Source organism: Rattus norvegicus, chromosome 4 (assembly GCF_036323735.1).
Source record: "Rattus norvegicus strain BN/NHsdMcwi chromosome 4, GRCr8, whole genome shotgun sequence".
Lineage (NCBI taxonomy): Eukaryota > Metazoa > Chordata > Mammalia > Rodentia > Muridae > Rattus > Rattus norvegicus.
In genome coordinates, this window is record NC_086022.1 from 28234587 (window position 1) to 28249371 (window position 14785).

The window sequence follows — 14785 nt, forward strand, 5'->3', positions numbered from 1 at the left end:
TATAACACAAACATATGATTAAAGCATGCAGATCTCCTACTTGAGGTAAAATAATATGCTACATTAGTTATTGATTCTCTCCCCATTCCTGCTCTCACCCCTCCCTTCTCTCCTCTCTCTTATACTCATTATTTTATTTACCCACCCCTCTTTGCTTGACCCAGTTTGACATACTTTCTCATTCTTTGCTGTACAATTTGGTCCTACTCCTGGATTTTTGTGAGTGGTGTGAAATCTCCTTTACCACCGTACTTCTCTAAATATATGTCAGAATAGATTAAAACTGAAGTGTAAGGATCCTTGCTGGTAGGAATTGTAGTATGACATACAATATTAGTTACATTAATTGTTAAGATTGAACATTTTCCGGACCCTCCAGCCAAATGGTCCACAGTACATTTAAATACTGTTTCTTGTATATATTTTCTAGACTTGTATTATGACCTTTAATTTACCTCAACATTATCCAACTAATTGTTGCTTGATTTCATTTTCACTATTCTATTTTTATTTTTGCAGCTCTTACTCTTATTTTACTAGTTATTGCCAATAAGTGCATTTTAAAAATAATTAAACTATATATGACCCTAGGAAATATACAATTTATATACAAAAAACTATAATCCTCAACTAAAATCATGGTTTTAATCCCAGTTTAAACTATCTGACTTCAGGGACATAATTACAAGCAGAAACTGTGTCTTAGGTCCAATTACATGCTGGGCTCTAGCTGGGTGCTTCCTGTTCTTTTAAGATGAAAAGTCAGAATTAGAATTTAAATTGTCAGCTCAAGGAAATACAGGATACATTTGGTTTCTGCGATTTAAGGAGTCATGGGAATTCAGAGGGGCAGATTCTTATCATTCTCCCATTTCTCATTGTTCGTACTAAAAGGGTGATCTAAATTCTTAAGAGACTCTTTTAATTACTTCATTTTAATGCTGAACTTATGTAAAATGTATGATCAGAAGATGCTTCTGCTCAATATACATGAATGCTACTCTCTTCACTCACATCATATTTAAATGCCAGGATATAGAGAAAGTAGGAAGGTGGAGGAGAAAATGAACATTTCTCAAAATACTATAGTAGTAATAATGTAATAATTTTAAAGCTCTAAGTTTCATTTTTTAAAAAATATAACCAGCAGTAACCTGCCACCCTTGGGAATGGGAAATGTGTCACATTTCGTTTGGAAAAACACTTTTTTTGAAAGCACAGACCAAATCAATTCAATTTTATTCTGAAGATTTGTTTCATACCAGTCAATAATAATTCAAACCTGTCTCCCAGAAGCACTGGGTGTGAAGAACTAGAAGGTGCTGACATCTGATTTTGTAACGTCCCAGCATTTCTAAATGTTGAATGCATATGTAAGATGAAGAATGTTATTTAAAACCTGTGCTGAGGAAGCTTAAGAAAGAATATACTGTGTGTGCCTTGTGTGTGTGTGTGTGTGTGTGTGTGTGTGTGTGTGTGTGTGTTTGTTTGTCTTTTTGATAATTTGTTTTGAGTATGAGTACCTCTCTTAATCTCTCTTAATATCATTATCATACACATACAGAAGTGGAGGGTTCTAAAAGAACTTCAGGCTTTTCAAAAAGGAAAGTCATAAAGTTAAATACTATATGAAAAAAGTTCATTCTCTACCATTCACACTAGAGGAATTGAAGGACCCTAGTTCTTACTGAAGTGTAAGAGCTATTAAGAGACTTGACCTGGTAGAAAGTAGGTAGGTCATAGGGACCCTAGGAGACTTTGCCAGGTTTAGATCCACTGCCTCAGGTCAAGATTAGGTCAAGTACCAGTTTCCCACTTTGGGTCAAGGCTAGGCCAAGTTTCATTCTCCACCCACAATTCTTGGGAGGATCAGGGACAGGACATTCTTGAAAAGCTGCAGAATGTACTGATGGTCACCTGACCCTCTGGTCCTAGATAAGAGTCCAAATGCATGTCATATGCTTGTTAGTCAATAGAATCAAAGGTCAATATGCTTAGCCAGTAAGTTTAAACTGTAACTTTGCTGATGCAATCTATACCCCTAAAAAGTATAAAAACTGCTTGTTATGGACATTCAGGGTCACCTTCCAGTCACTCAGCACAAAGGACTGATTGAAGGTTGACCCTGACACGCTAAAAAATAAACCTCTTGCCTTTGCATCGAACTCCCTTCTTATTTCTCACTTGGGGAGTCTCCCAGTAGTTAAGACTCACTTCAAACCTTACAGAATGATATATTTCAAAAGTGACATAGTCTTTTCAATATCACCAAGAAGTTCTAAAATTGATTCAATAGCTAATTAACTAGCAATGAAGCCAAATCTCAACATGCACATTGGAATTAGCAGTAAATAATAATTTTGTTCACTGTTTGGCTGCTCTGTGTGAACTAACAAAAATCCATTATAAAGTATGGAATTAGAGGAACTTGTATATACACATCACAGACATTTATAATACCACAAATTATATTCAAATTTATTTAATGGAAAATGTAAGGGAAACTAATATTTCTTTGGCAAAGAATACACATGTATCTTTGCTGCCTGAAGTAGATATCATTAGAATAATATGTGATTCATAATTAGAATCACATATCAAAATTATGAAAATACTGTAATAGAAAACTTTTGTTAACAGGATTTAGACTGTTATGGGGACATAGGAAACAATTTTCTAGGTAGTTACATACAGAATTATCTAGATCATAAGACTCTCTAGGAAGAACCCCAAGAGGGATTATCTAGATTAGGTTAATGAAGTTGGAAAGCCCCATTTTAATTGTGGACAGTATCATTTCATGACCTTGGGTCCTTGACTGAATAAAATGAAGAAGTAATTTGAGCATGGACTTTCATCATGGTCTGCTTCCTGACTACAGATGCAGTTGTCCAGCTATTTCAAGTACCTCCCACTATAACTTCCCAGTCATAATGGACTGTAAGGCAAACTGTCAACCATAACATGCCCATACTTTCAGAAACTGCTTTCACCAATGTTTTATACCATAACAAAAGGGAATTTACTAAGAAAAATGATGCTGAGAAGTGAGCCTTGCTATTATAACTGACCACATGGTTTTTTTGCTATTAGAACTACTTTATAGAAGGAATGTGTAGGCATTTGGAAATTTGGATGAGTAAAATCATGTGTTTGGGTACCATGTTGACAAAATATACTGACAGTTAATATAGTCTACTTGACATGATCTAGAATCACCTAAGGGGCAAACCTCCAGGAATACTTTGATGGCATCTCTGGATTAAATGAGATGGTAATACTGCCCTCCCATGCTGCTCCATGCACGCGTGCACACATGCATGTGCGTGCGCGCACACACACACACACACACACACACACACACACACACCCTACAGGGGTGGGGTGGAGAGAAGGCAGTTTTATCCCAGAATGTTCTTTCTTAAGCCTCCTTAAGACAGGTTTTAATAACAGTCTGCATCTTTTGCATGCATCCGACATTTAGAAATGCTCAGTTGTTAAAAAACCAGATGGCAGTGCCTTCTAGAAAGCTGTAAATTGAGCTTAATATGTCATTCTTGAATTGTTTGGGAAGACAAGATGGAAACACAGGCAGTAGACATCCATGTTTGGACATGTCTGGATAAAGTAAAGACAATTTAAGGAAGTAGGATATGAATCTGGCTACATTCTACCCACATCTTGATAAGTTGAGTATAGCTAAATTTAAAAGTAATGTTTTTTTCATGGTATAAAAACTAACAGTTAAAGAATTTCCTTGCATCTCAGATAAATTTTTGAAATCCTGTTAGAATTATTACCTATTATTGGGGTTTGTAAAGTTGAACTGTTTTTTGAATTATAAGATAATCATGGCCCTACAGAGGCTACAAGAGAAAACCTATAGTTTTAAAATCATGTGTTTGAGTACCATGTTGAGAGAAATAGAGTACCGGCAGTTAATATAGTCATCCTGACAAGATCTAGAATTATCTAAGGAACAAACCTCTAGGAATGTTTTGAGGGGTCCCCTGAATTAAATGAGATGGCAATACCTAACTTAACCATGAATAGCACCATCTCATGAGATAATGTGCTCAACTGAATAAAAAAAATGATAAAGTGATCACCCTAATTGTGCAGGAATGCCATGCATTCCTTGACAGTATCCAACAGTAGAACTTAATACTTTGCTTAACAACTGGTACTGGAAAAGTCAACTGTCCAGGACTAGTGAAGCCATGGATCCTGGAGGAGAACATACAAACCACTGCATCACTAAACTAGTATAATCTCTAGCTATAGTCTAAGCATTTATCTTTATCTTTATACCCACAGATAACTATAGTTCTACCCTGCCAAGTCCTGCCTGACCATAGCAGGAATGGGATGACAGTTCCTGCACCTGTAACAGAGTCAGCATGCCATAAGTCTCTGAGAGTGTTAATGGTTACTTCAGATGAGAGGCTTGTTTGTATAATAATGTACATATTTTCATGCTTCTCATTTAAGGCATATCCTCTCTGCCAAGGCTAATGACTTCATGATAATCAGAGACAGGAGGTGACAATATGTCAAATATCTCAGTAGAATAGCAGAGTGCTGCGACCTTCAAACAGCTCTTAAGGCTGTGGGAAGGAACTCTGAAAACATGAGTCCAAAATATGTAATTTTTCAACTATGCAAAATATAAAGAAGCAACATGGGTAATATAAGGAGCTTCACAGACCTAAAGGAACAGAAACAGCTGCACTATGAGCCAGCTTGTCAGAATGACACTGAGGAAGTAGATAAAGAGATTTAGGGAGTGGTGTTCACCGGCCATAATAGTCCCACCCTGCTAAGTTTACAAAGGCTGGAGAACCTCTGAATTCTTTTGCATAGTTAAAAACAAACAAACAAACAAAGGAAAATGGACTTGTAGTCAAGAGTCAAGGGGCTAAGGTCAAGGAATGCTGATTTGTGGAATGGTCAAGTGGAAACCAAGAGTAAATGATGGAATTGATATGTAAATAAAAAACTGGGCTTTTGGTGTGCATGAGAAGAGTTAGCAGAGACCAATAGCACTTCCTTTTGTTTTTTTGGGTTTTTTTGTTTTTTTGTTTTGTTTGTTTGTTTGTTTGTTTGTTTTGTTTTTCTAACAGGGAATGAGCTCTGTGGCAATCTCTGGAGAGACAACACAGATCTTTGATTTTTTTTTTTTTTTTTTGGCAGGACTTCTGATGTAGGACAGGAAATCCATGGACAGCAAACACAACTCTTTTAGAATGTTTTCATAGCCCTTTTAGAATTTTTCTTGCATAATTTCTGAACATGGTTGGAAATTCTGAGAAATACTTAGAGAAGTGGAATAGACTAAAAGTTGAGAGTTATCTACAGAGAGCTTTCTAAGGAGCCATCTCAAGAACACAGACCATTAGTTTGTGACCTAAGAGTTGACTTCAAGTTGTTTCTTCAGCCATTTCCAGACACCCCTTCTCTCAGGACCCCCAACCAAGCCAAGGCTGGTCCTAGGTAGGAACAGTCCGAACAGAGACTGAGACAAGGAAGGTAAAAATATCAGGCAAGTTCAGTTCAAGGGATGAATTTCATTTAGGGTGTTGTAAACAACTCCACCCACACCCCCAGTGTGAGATAGAGCTGGGTAAAGAAGTTAAGAAAGAAGCTCTTAATCAATCATCTGCAGCTGGATGACTGGTAGAAACTCTCTCTGTGTGCACCACCTAAAGAGACAGCCAGTGTCTGCTGTATTCTGGGCTGGGTGTCGGTCATGATACAGTAACATATTTCATGGGCGAGATTACCTTTCTCAGCCAGCCAGATTTGTTTATAGCGACCTTGTATATGGCCACTTTGGCTCTCGGGAGACCCAAAAGATTGGTTGCAATCTTGATATTGGGGATCATAGTCTTAATAGGTATGATTACTAGTCTTGCCTTATTTACTATCTTTAGTTAAAGAGAGTCACACAGCATGTCATACAGATCAGTTATCCAAAAATATGTAAATAGTATTCATGATCCAGGGGACAATTGACAGGGTACTTCAGGATAGAGGAAGTAGTTTTATTTATGGAAAATCAAATTCAAAATGTTACGATCAGGCTTTTAGTACAATGCCACTAACTGTTTCATTGAGTTTGTGCAAACTTCTCCCCCTCACCCCCCATTGAAATATAAACCTTTGAACATGACTGGCCTAAAATTCAATCTCATTTCAAGGGGCTTTGGGATAATTCTAATTTGGCTTTCAATACAAATTCCCTACAACATAAGATCACGAATATTAGTAACTCTAAAATGGTACCCACTTCTACTGAGAAAGGGTGGACAGCTTTTGCCTTTGATAATAACTTTGTAGGGATTCTTTTCCCCAAATAAAAAACACAAATGTATCAGGCTATTTAAAAAATATGTTAAATTCCAAGATGCTTAGAAAATGAGAGTTTGTTGAAAATCACATAGCTTGAAATGAAAACAATATTTTTGAAAATACAAAATCCATCTTGATAGATTATAATAGATCAATAATATATTCATACTTATCATCTAATACCTATAAGTGCCAAGAGATTTTACCCCTGTGATCCCTAACTTTATAGAACTTAGTGTTCTATATTTCAATATACAAATTTTATAAAATTTTATAAAATATAAAAGATTGCATACACTAAAACTCCTCCAGTTAACCTGGTCTCAAATATATCTTAAGTCATTAGAGGATATATTGAGAACTAAGAATGTATTATTTGGTATGTTTTCAAATGACACTTCAATAATACAGAATGTGTAATGAAAATGCACTTAATAAAACACTGCAATATTAAAGATCTTTTGTCTTATGCATTTCTGTACTGTAGACACAGCTACAACTAGAATATCTGCTCCAAATCAAGAACATGTTCTAGACAGGTATTATTAATTATTCTTTAAGATAAAGAGTACAGTTGATAAATACTTTATAGGGTGGCACTATTAATAATTATACAGTACCCTCCTGCATTCCTGAATTGCTTTAAACTGGAGTACACTTAAGAACTGTTGGACCCCCGAATGGGAAGCCCCTCTCAGGTCGCGGATGTTGGGAATCCCCGAAGAACACTTGAGACACTTCTTGCTGCAAAAGCACGAGGTATCTTTAATGGCAGAGCTCCGGGTCGACACGTGTCTCACGCAGGAGACAAAGGGAGTCGACCCGGACTTTTAGAAGCAAGGGATTTTTATAGGGTGAGGAGCAGGGGGATGGGGAGAGTTGGCGTGGCTATAAGTGATTGGCTCATTCAAACATAGCAGTGAGATTACAACACAGCAGAAGAGTATGTGCTGACTGGGGCGTTCGGGATTTTAGAAGCCAGGGGCGTATCAGTGTTTGAAGGACATCTGGTTAAAGTGTGACTATGAGTAAGTTGGGGGAGATGCCCTCCTGCCAGATGATTTATAAGTCAGTCCTGATAGCTTGAGCTGGTTCCTGTATTCCTTTTCTTTATCTTTATGGTCTGTTAGTCCTAGCGGCAGGGCGGACCCCGTCATGCCTGGACTTGGTTGGGCTTGTTTTTCACAGTGTTTAGCCCTGAGTCTGTGAATTTTGAAACTTACTCTTTTAATTTTACATTTTTAAACCTTAAATCTGTATAATTTTCCTTTCAGAACAAGCAGACTTTCATTTATATCAACATTTTGTTCCCACTCTCAGTTCATTATCTTAGACTTCAGAAAACAAACATCAATGCAATGTGCGGGACTCAACCCCAACACATGCCACTTCCAAAAATCATTTCCCTTGAACAGAAACAAAAACTATTCTTACTATGCTAAATTCATTTGTTAAAATAAAATTGTACTCTATATTTGATATAAATTCTAATTATATTTTTAAAGATTGTGTGTGTGTGTGTGTGTGTATTTTTGTGTATCTGTGTATGCTGACCGTCTGTCTTTCTATCAGTGTGAGTTTTTGTGTGCCATGTGTGTAGAGGAGCCCACATAGACCAGAAGAGTTTTTCAGGAGCATGTAGCTGAAGTTGCAAACAGTTATCAGTTGTTTTAACAGGGCAGAGAAATAAAACTGAGTTCCCTCCAAGAACAATAGATACTCTCATTCTGTGAGTCATCTCTCCAGTTCCTTAGTTAGGTTTGGACACTGCTTACTGGCAGTCTAATTATTTTAACATTAGTCAAAGTATACACTTACTTTATTTTCATATATTCATTTATCACTTAATTTTTAACAGGGTCTCACTTTTGGACAGGGTCTCACAGTGTAGCTTACAATGGATTTTAATTTGCCTTCCTTATGCCTTTGCCTCTGTAGTACTGGAATCACAGTACTATACCAACTAAAACCATTTTTATTATTTTCAACTCTTGTCATTAAAAATATGAAATAAGATTAATAGTCCCTCTGGAAATATAATATTGATAAGACAAACACTGTTTTTTAAGCAAAAAGTTTGCCACAATATTTAGTATAATCAAGAAAAGTCAATGAATTCTCTAAGGAGTTGTGCTTTTTTTCTAAAAATGGTTGTCATTACATGTAAAATGGTAATGATTTTTTTCAATTTAGGAACAACCTACAATAGGTTAAATCATGAAGGTTATTTGCCATCATAAAAATTTTAAACCTTGATTCTTGGAAAAACAGTGTGACACGCTGTGTGTGAGCTTGTCAGTGACACTATGATGCTCACTTATTTCTTTATTTTGGAATTCTCACATAAGTAACAAAATGGTGTTTGCTTGACCACCTCTTTGAAGGCCGTCCACTCTAAGAGAATTTGAACATTGGTGAAAAGTAATTTCAACCAAGGACACAGCTAAAATCTCAATGATAAGTTTGAAATTTCCAGTGACACATAAGACACTCACTTTTCTCTAGAGGCTTATAGGTGAAGGCAGTAGAATTTGTAAATGCTATCAATTTGTCCTAAATCAAGGTCATGAGCATTTCAGAAGTAGATGCACAAAAATGGACAGACTGCATTCTTTTTTTTTTTTCTTTTTTCTTTTTTTCGGAGCTGGGGACCGAACCCAGGGCCTTGCGCTCGCTAGGGACAGACTGCATTCTTAAAATCTCTATGAGCTGGGACCATGGGCATGATTTTCATAGCAATAATGTCTCTCACCAACTAGGCAGAAGCATTTTCAGGAAGACTGGATCCATGCATTGCACAATTAGACAGTAAAACTCACCTAGTGAAGATGCTTTATAGTATTTCATATTTTCATAACAACTGGATCATTTGGTAAATTGAAATGAAAGGCTTAGTAAGTAGAGCAGTAATTGACTTGATTTATGATGTGTCAAACAAACAAAAAAATCAGGAAGAAACATAACTTATTTGAACACAAATCACAATTATAAAAGGATACAGCAATAGCATAGTGCTGTACGAAAAAAGCTATGATTTGACTTTTTAAAAAGGAAGTAAAAAGTTTATATCATATTCAGAGAAAATGTACCCTATGACCATAAAAATAATAAAAGCCAAAGTATATGTAGAGTTTCAACTCTTCCCCCATAAAAGATTAATGTTGCAGTAGATTTATCTTAGTTTACTAAAAGTATATAATATTCATTTTTAATATTCTTTCATTTTTACTTTGAGAGTGTTTTGTTAACTGAGTCAACCATACTGTGAACTAAACTATACAGCCAAGGAAGGCCTTGAACTTGCTATCTTTTGCCTTTGACTCTCAAACAGCTGAAGATTAGTCAGACTACCAATCTCTGTGCATGTACATTTACTGTTAGTAGACTTTTAGAAAAATGTTGATTGAAGCAACAGCATGGTATAGAATTACATTGCTTAACCCAAATATCAAAACTATTGTATATTGTAGCATTGCATAGTTTTAAAATTATGATAATAATCTATTTTTACCAAGATAGGTTTCATATTGTTAATATATGTTACAAATGAATTGTTAGGAGGGAGGGAAAGCATTGATATATTGTCAGTTGCCTATTGTATTTCATGATGTATCTCATGTCTTCAAATATATAGTAGTGATATTTGGAGGAAGGAATTTGCATCTGTGGTTGGTAAATCTGAAGCTGACCCATCTCTTGTCTTTTCAAGTAAGAAAAGTAACCATAGTTCACTTTGTGCTTAGTATGACGCCAATCACTTTCCATAAATTAGTATATTTGTCTTTAGCTGTGCTTTGGTTGCCAGATGATCATTTCATTCATTACTATTTAATATACTTTGGGGGAGAAATATTGCAAGAAAACATTACTTTCCAATTCAAATTTCTATCATGTCTTGGGTTGATTATCACAATAAAGTCCTGAGTTACTTTTCAATCTCTAGTCTTGGCTCCTCTTTCTGAAACTGTTTTAAAAAATTAGTATTGGTATAATTGACTTTCTAAAATGAAATTTTTAGTAGAAACAACTCAATGGTTTTTCTTATGAAAATACGGATTGTTGCAATCATAGTTATCCATATTCAATTTAATTCCTCTTAACATTTGATAACATTTCCATTCGCTAATAAAATGTGTTAAATATTGTATGATATAAGCAACCTCTATAAACTGCCATTTTCCCTTGTATTTAGCCTATTAAACCCAAACTCTCATAGTTTATCCAGCTCATATTCAAATCATAATTAATCCAACTTTTATATACTCATATATCATAATGACCCCATTTATGGAGAGGTATTAGGTAAGTGAATAAGTAGACAGATAGATAAACCATGGATATATATGTATTCTACTCTATATATAATTTCTTTTTCAGGTAGACTCCTTGACAGTTATACATGTTCAAGTACAATATATAGCTCACTCAATCCTTTCTACTCCCATAAAAAATTCCTACTCAGCTTTCCCTTCTAACTTGCATCAATACTTATATGCTAAAAACTACTATTCTAAGTTCTACATGTGCAATGCATAGTACACTTAACAAAGACAAATACTATTGTTTTTCAGGAGATCTTGTCACAATAAGTCTTGTTTCAGCAACGCAGAACCTAGCATATAGTATGGTGACTGATATTTTGCCTAGATTACCATCCAATACTCATTAAAATAATTGTCCACTTTATAGTAAGTCATTAATTAATACTAGGTCTCATAAATTTAAACTAATAGATTAAATTGATGTGTTTCTTGTTATTTAATAATTTTTGGAACTATCCATTTTTGTCTGCAATACATTTTTTGTAGACAAAATTAAATTCACTCATTTTGTCCTTTACATAATTTTTAAGATGTTCTTTCTATTCTGTCTAGCAAACCTAAATGCAAACCTTCTCTATTTATATGAAGCATAAAATATATTCTGAAATTAATCAATTATTTTTTATATTTTATTTCCTAATACTGTAGTGATGTGAATTGCTATGCCTCTCCATAGATTCATAGCCAAAGGGAATGCCACTGTTACATGTGTGACCTTGTTTGAGAAAGTTTGTCATTGTGGAGGCAGAGCTTTGAGGTGTTAAATGCTCAAGCTATCCCCAGTGTTAAACATATCCAATCTTCTCCTTGCCAGCTACAGATCAAGATCACTAACTTTCAGCTCCTCCTGCACATTGGCATGCTTCCTACCATGAGGATAATGAACTAGCCTCTGAAACTATAAGCCAGCCAAAATTAAATGTTGTCATTTATGGGTCTCATTGGTTGTGGTATCTCTTCACAGTATAAATCTCTAACTATAGAGAAATTTTAATCAAGCAATATTTCTGCTTTGGCAAGAGATCACATCCTAAGAACTTATAGGACTGCAAGATATGGCTGGAATACAGATACAACTTTAATCACTCAAAATGGAACACAAACATGCCCTTAGTACACATATTTAATCTAAAACAATGTAGGTAAGGTTATTTTGTAGAAGGAAGAAACCATGTTTGAAACTGACATTTCACTGAGGGGCACAGAATATGATTTATCAGAGAAAGATTTGACAGAATGTGTCAGAGATAGGATATACCCAACTATCATGAGAATGGCACAGGAAAGGCAACTTAAGAGAGTGCACACACACACACACACACACACACACACACACACACACACACACACAAACACACACAAGAGAGAGAGAGAGGGAGAGAGAGAGAGAGAGAGAGAGAGAGAGAGAGAGAGAGAGAGAGAGAGAGAGAGAGAGATGGGCAGTTCGGTGAATGCAGTTCACTTGAATGCAGTCGGTTCAGTAGATTTCCTGTGGTTTTATTCAGTACTGTTCAGTCCATCAGTAAGTCTAATTTGGTTTTTGAAATTTAGAAGCAGTTTTTCCAAACAGAGCAATTCATTGAAAATCTGAGAGACGCCAGATTGAATCAGTCAGCTTAGAAAGGAGTTTGAGACAGAACAGCTGAGATAAACCAGACAGCCAGAGTTCAGGAAGAGCTAGAAGGGTGAGCTATTCAACAGTGAACTATTCACCAGATAATTATATCTGGTGAATAAAAGATACTTTTATACCTAAGTCAATTTTATTAACTTATTTTACTATTGATTTATCTTTCTCTAGTTTAAATGAGAAATGTACCATATATGGGTATATGACTACTTGATCACCAGTTGGTGGCACAATTTGGGAAGGTTTAGGATGTGTGGCTGGTCTTACTGGAACTAGTATGTCACTAGGGATGAGCTTTGAGAGTTTAAATCATCAAGCCACTTCTGATTTGCTGCTCCAGTTCAATCTTGTGATTCAATATCTGCTTCAATCTTTATGGTTGTTTGCTACCATCCTTCTCTTCTACACCTGGAACAGTAAGCCAAAATAAACTCTTTCTTCCGTGTGTTGTCATTGCAATAGCATTTTGTTATGCAGTTTTAACAACGTCATCAAAAAAGCAAAATTTCAAGAAAATACTGAGTGCTGCCATTATTGGGATGGGATATCCAGGTCAGCAGAATGAGGATGGAAAAGGAATTAAAGGGAAAAGGATTTAAAAAAAGTTTGAGTGTTTGATATAATCCCAGCCATACGAATCTGAAACTCCAATAGCACTGTGTCCTGAGCACTGTTTTATTAAAAAACATTTTATTTATTTTACCATAATTTTATGGGAATAGAAAGATACTTAATCTTTGGGGGCGAGTTTCCTGTGATTTGCTTTTAAATATTTACTCTCTGGGCATTAACTTTCATGATCTTTGGAATTTACTACCTTTGCCAGTCCAGACAATTGTGGAGGAAGATTGCATTCTGATGTTCATACTTCCTCTATGGCAGGAAATGATGAATGGAAAGAAATGATGAACATTCTGGTCTAGTAGTAAGAGACACTAGTGCTAAAGTTGATTTTGCAGAGGCAGCAATAGCAACTGTGTTGAATTTCTAAATTTACCTCAAAGGTTATTGAAAAGGAGACACAGAGGGAAAATAAAGTCAGTGGCATCCATGTTTCTCTGATATTTGAGATTGTCATAACTGGCAAATAAACTAAGCTAGGTACAATCTATTTTTGTGCCCTTCAGATTGCTGTTTAAACTTTCATAGCATCTAATTTCGTGTGGGAACCAGAAATTATATTATTCTATTACAGGGACCACACAATCTCTTTTCAAATTGGAACCAGGCATAAGACAATGAAGATATAGTATGCAATGCTTTAAGACCCCAGACAATAATTGGTGATTACCTCTTTGTGCAATCACATATGTCCACTGCCATCATATTTTCCCATATTTTCTCATATGTTTTGCTATTTTCTGGAGTAACTGAAATGTTAAATTAAAACTGAGAGTCTCATTTTATAGTTCTCCAAAAGGTAAAGGTACTCACTGCTTCACTAACTACAAGTATACCACATACATGCTAATGAATGTTATGGATTCTAAGTCTTCCCTTATTCCACTGCATGGTTGTAACTGCATACATCTTTTTAAGAATCAAGGTCAAGTTTATATTCAGTAAAGAATAAATTATTTGCCTTTTCTGTTACTTTCTTTTCCTTGGCATATTCAAGTTCCTGAATATCCAGGATATTTATTATTTCCTGGGAGTATGCATAAATTTGTATCTAGGATGATTTCTCACTGCACATAAAACAATGCTGAAGCGTTCTGTTTGCAAATGTTATCATTGGAAGGATAAGAAGTATTTTTGAATGTTACCCAGTTTAATGGGATTACAGAGAACAGAAGATAGAATCCTACAGTGTATTACATCATACTGGTCATCAAACCTGAGAATATCATTTCACTGTGACTAAGGTATAGAAAATTTCTTATGAGAATATGGATATGAACAAGGGAGACATGTCATCAGTGTAATGGATACCTGTGGTATGAACACACCTATTATTTATTTCTAATTACAGTCTTCTTATTTCAAGATCAATGACTCTTCTGGTTAAACAATTGCTTGATGCTTTATTGAGTTACACCAGTTTTTCTAGGACAAAATAGATGGATCTTATGTATGCAAGGAGAATTTTGCCTGAATAAGACAAAGATTTTATAGATATTTATCTTTAAGAAGAATTGTAAAAAAATAAATGAAATTACAGAATATCAAAATTTGAAGTGGAAAATTAATGAGAATGAGGTAGTAGTACTAAATGGTAAAATTACATCATTAAATGCAAATGTAGAAAGTAGAAATATTCTAAAATCTTACCTAAAAATCTAGATAATGGTGTACAAATCTAATCAACTACAAAGTATAAATAATAAACCTAAGAGCAGAAACCAATGAAATAATGAGAAATCTGAGCAAGTAAAATGGCTTGATTAGCAAAACCATATGACAGTGAACCTGCTGATCTGGGCTCAATCCTTAGGACTCACATGGTGAAAGAAAGGAACCATATTTCTGAAAACTCTTTTCT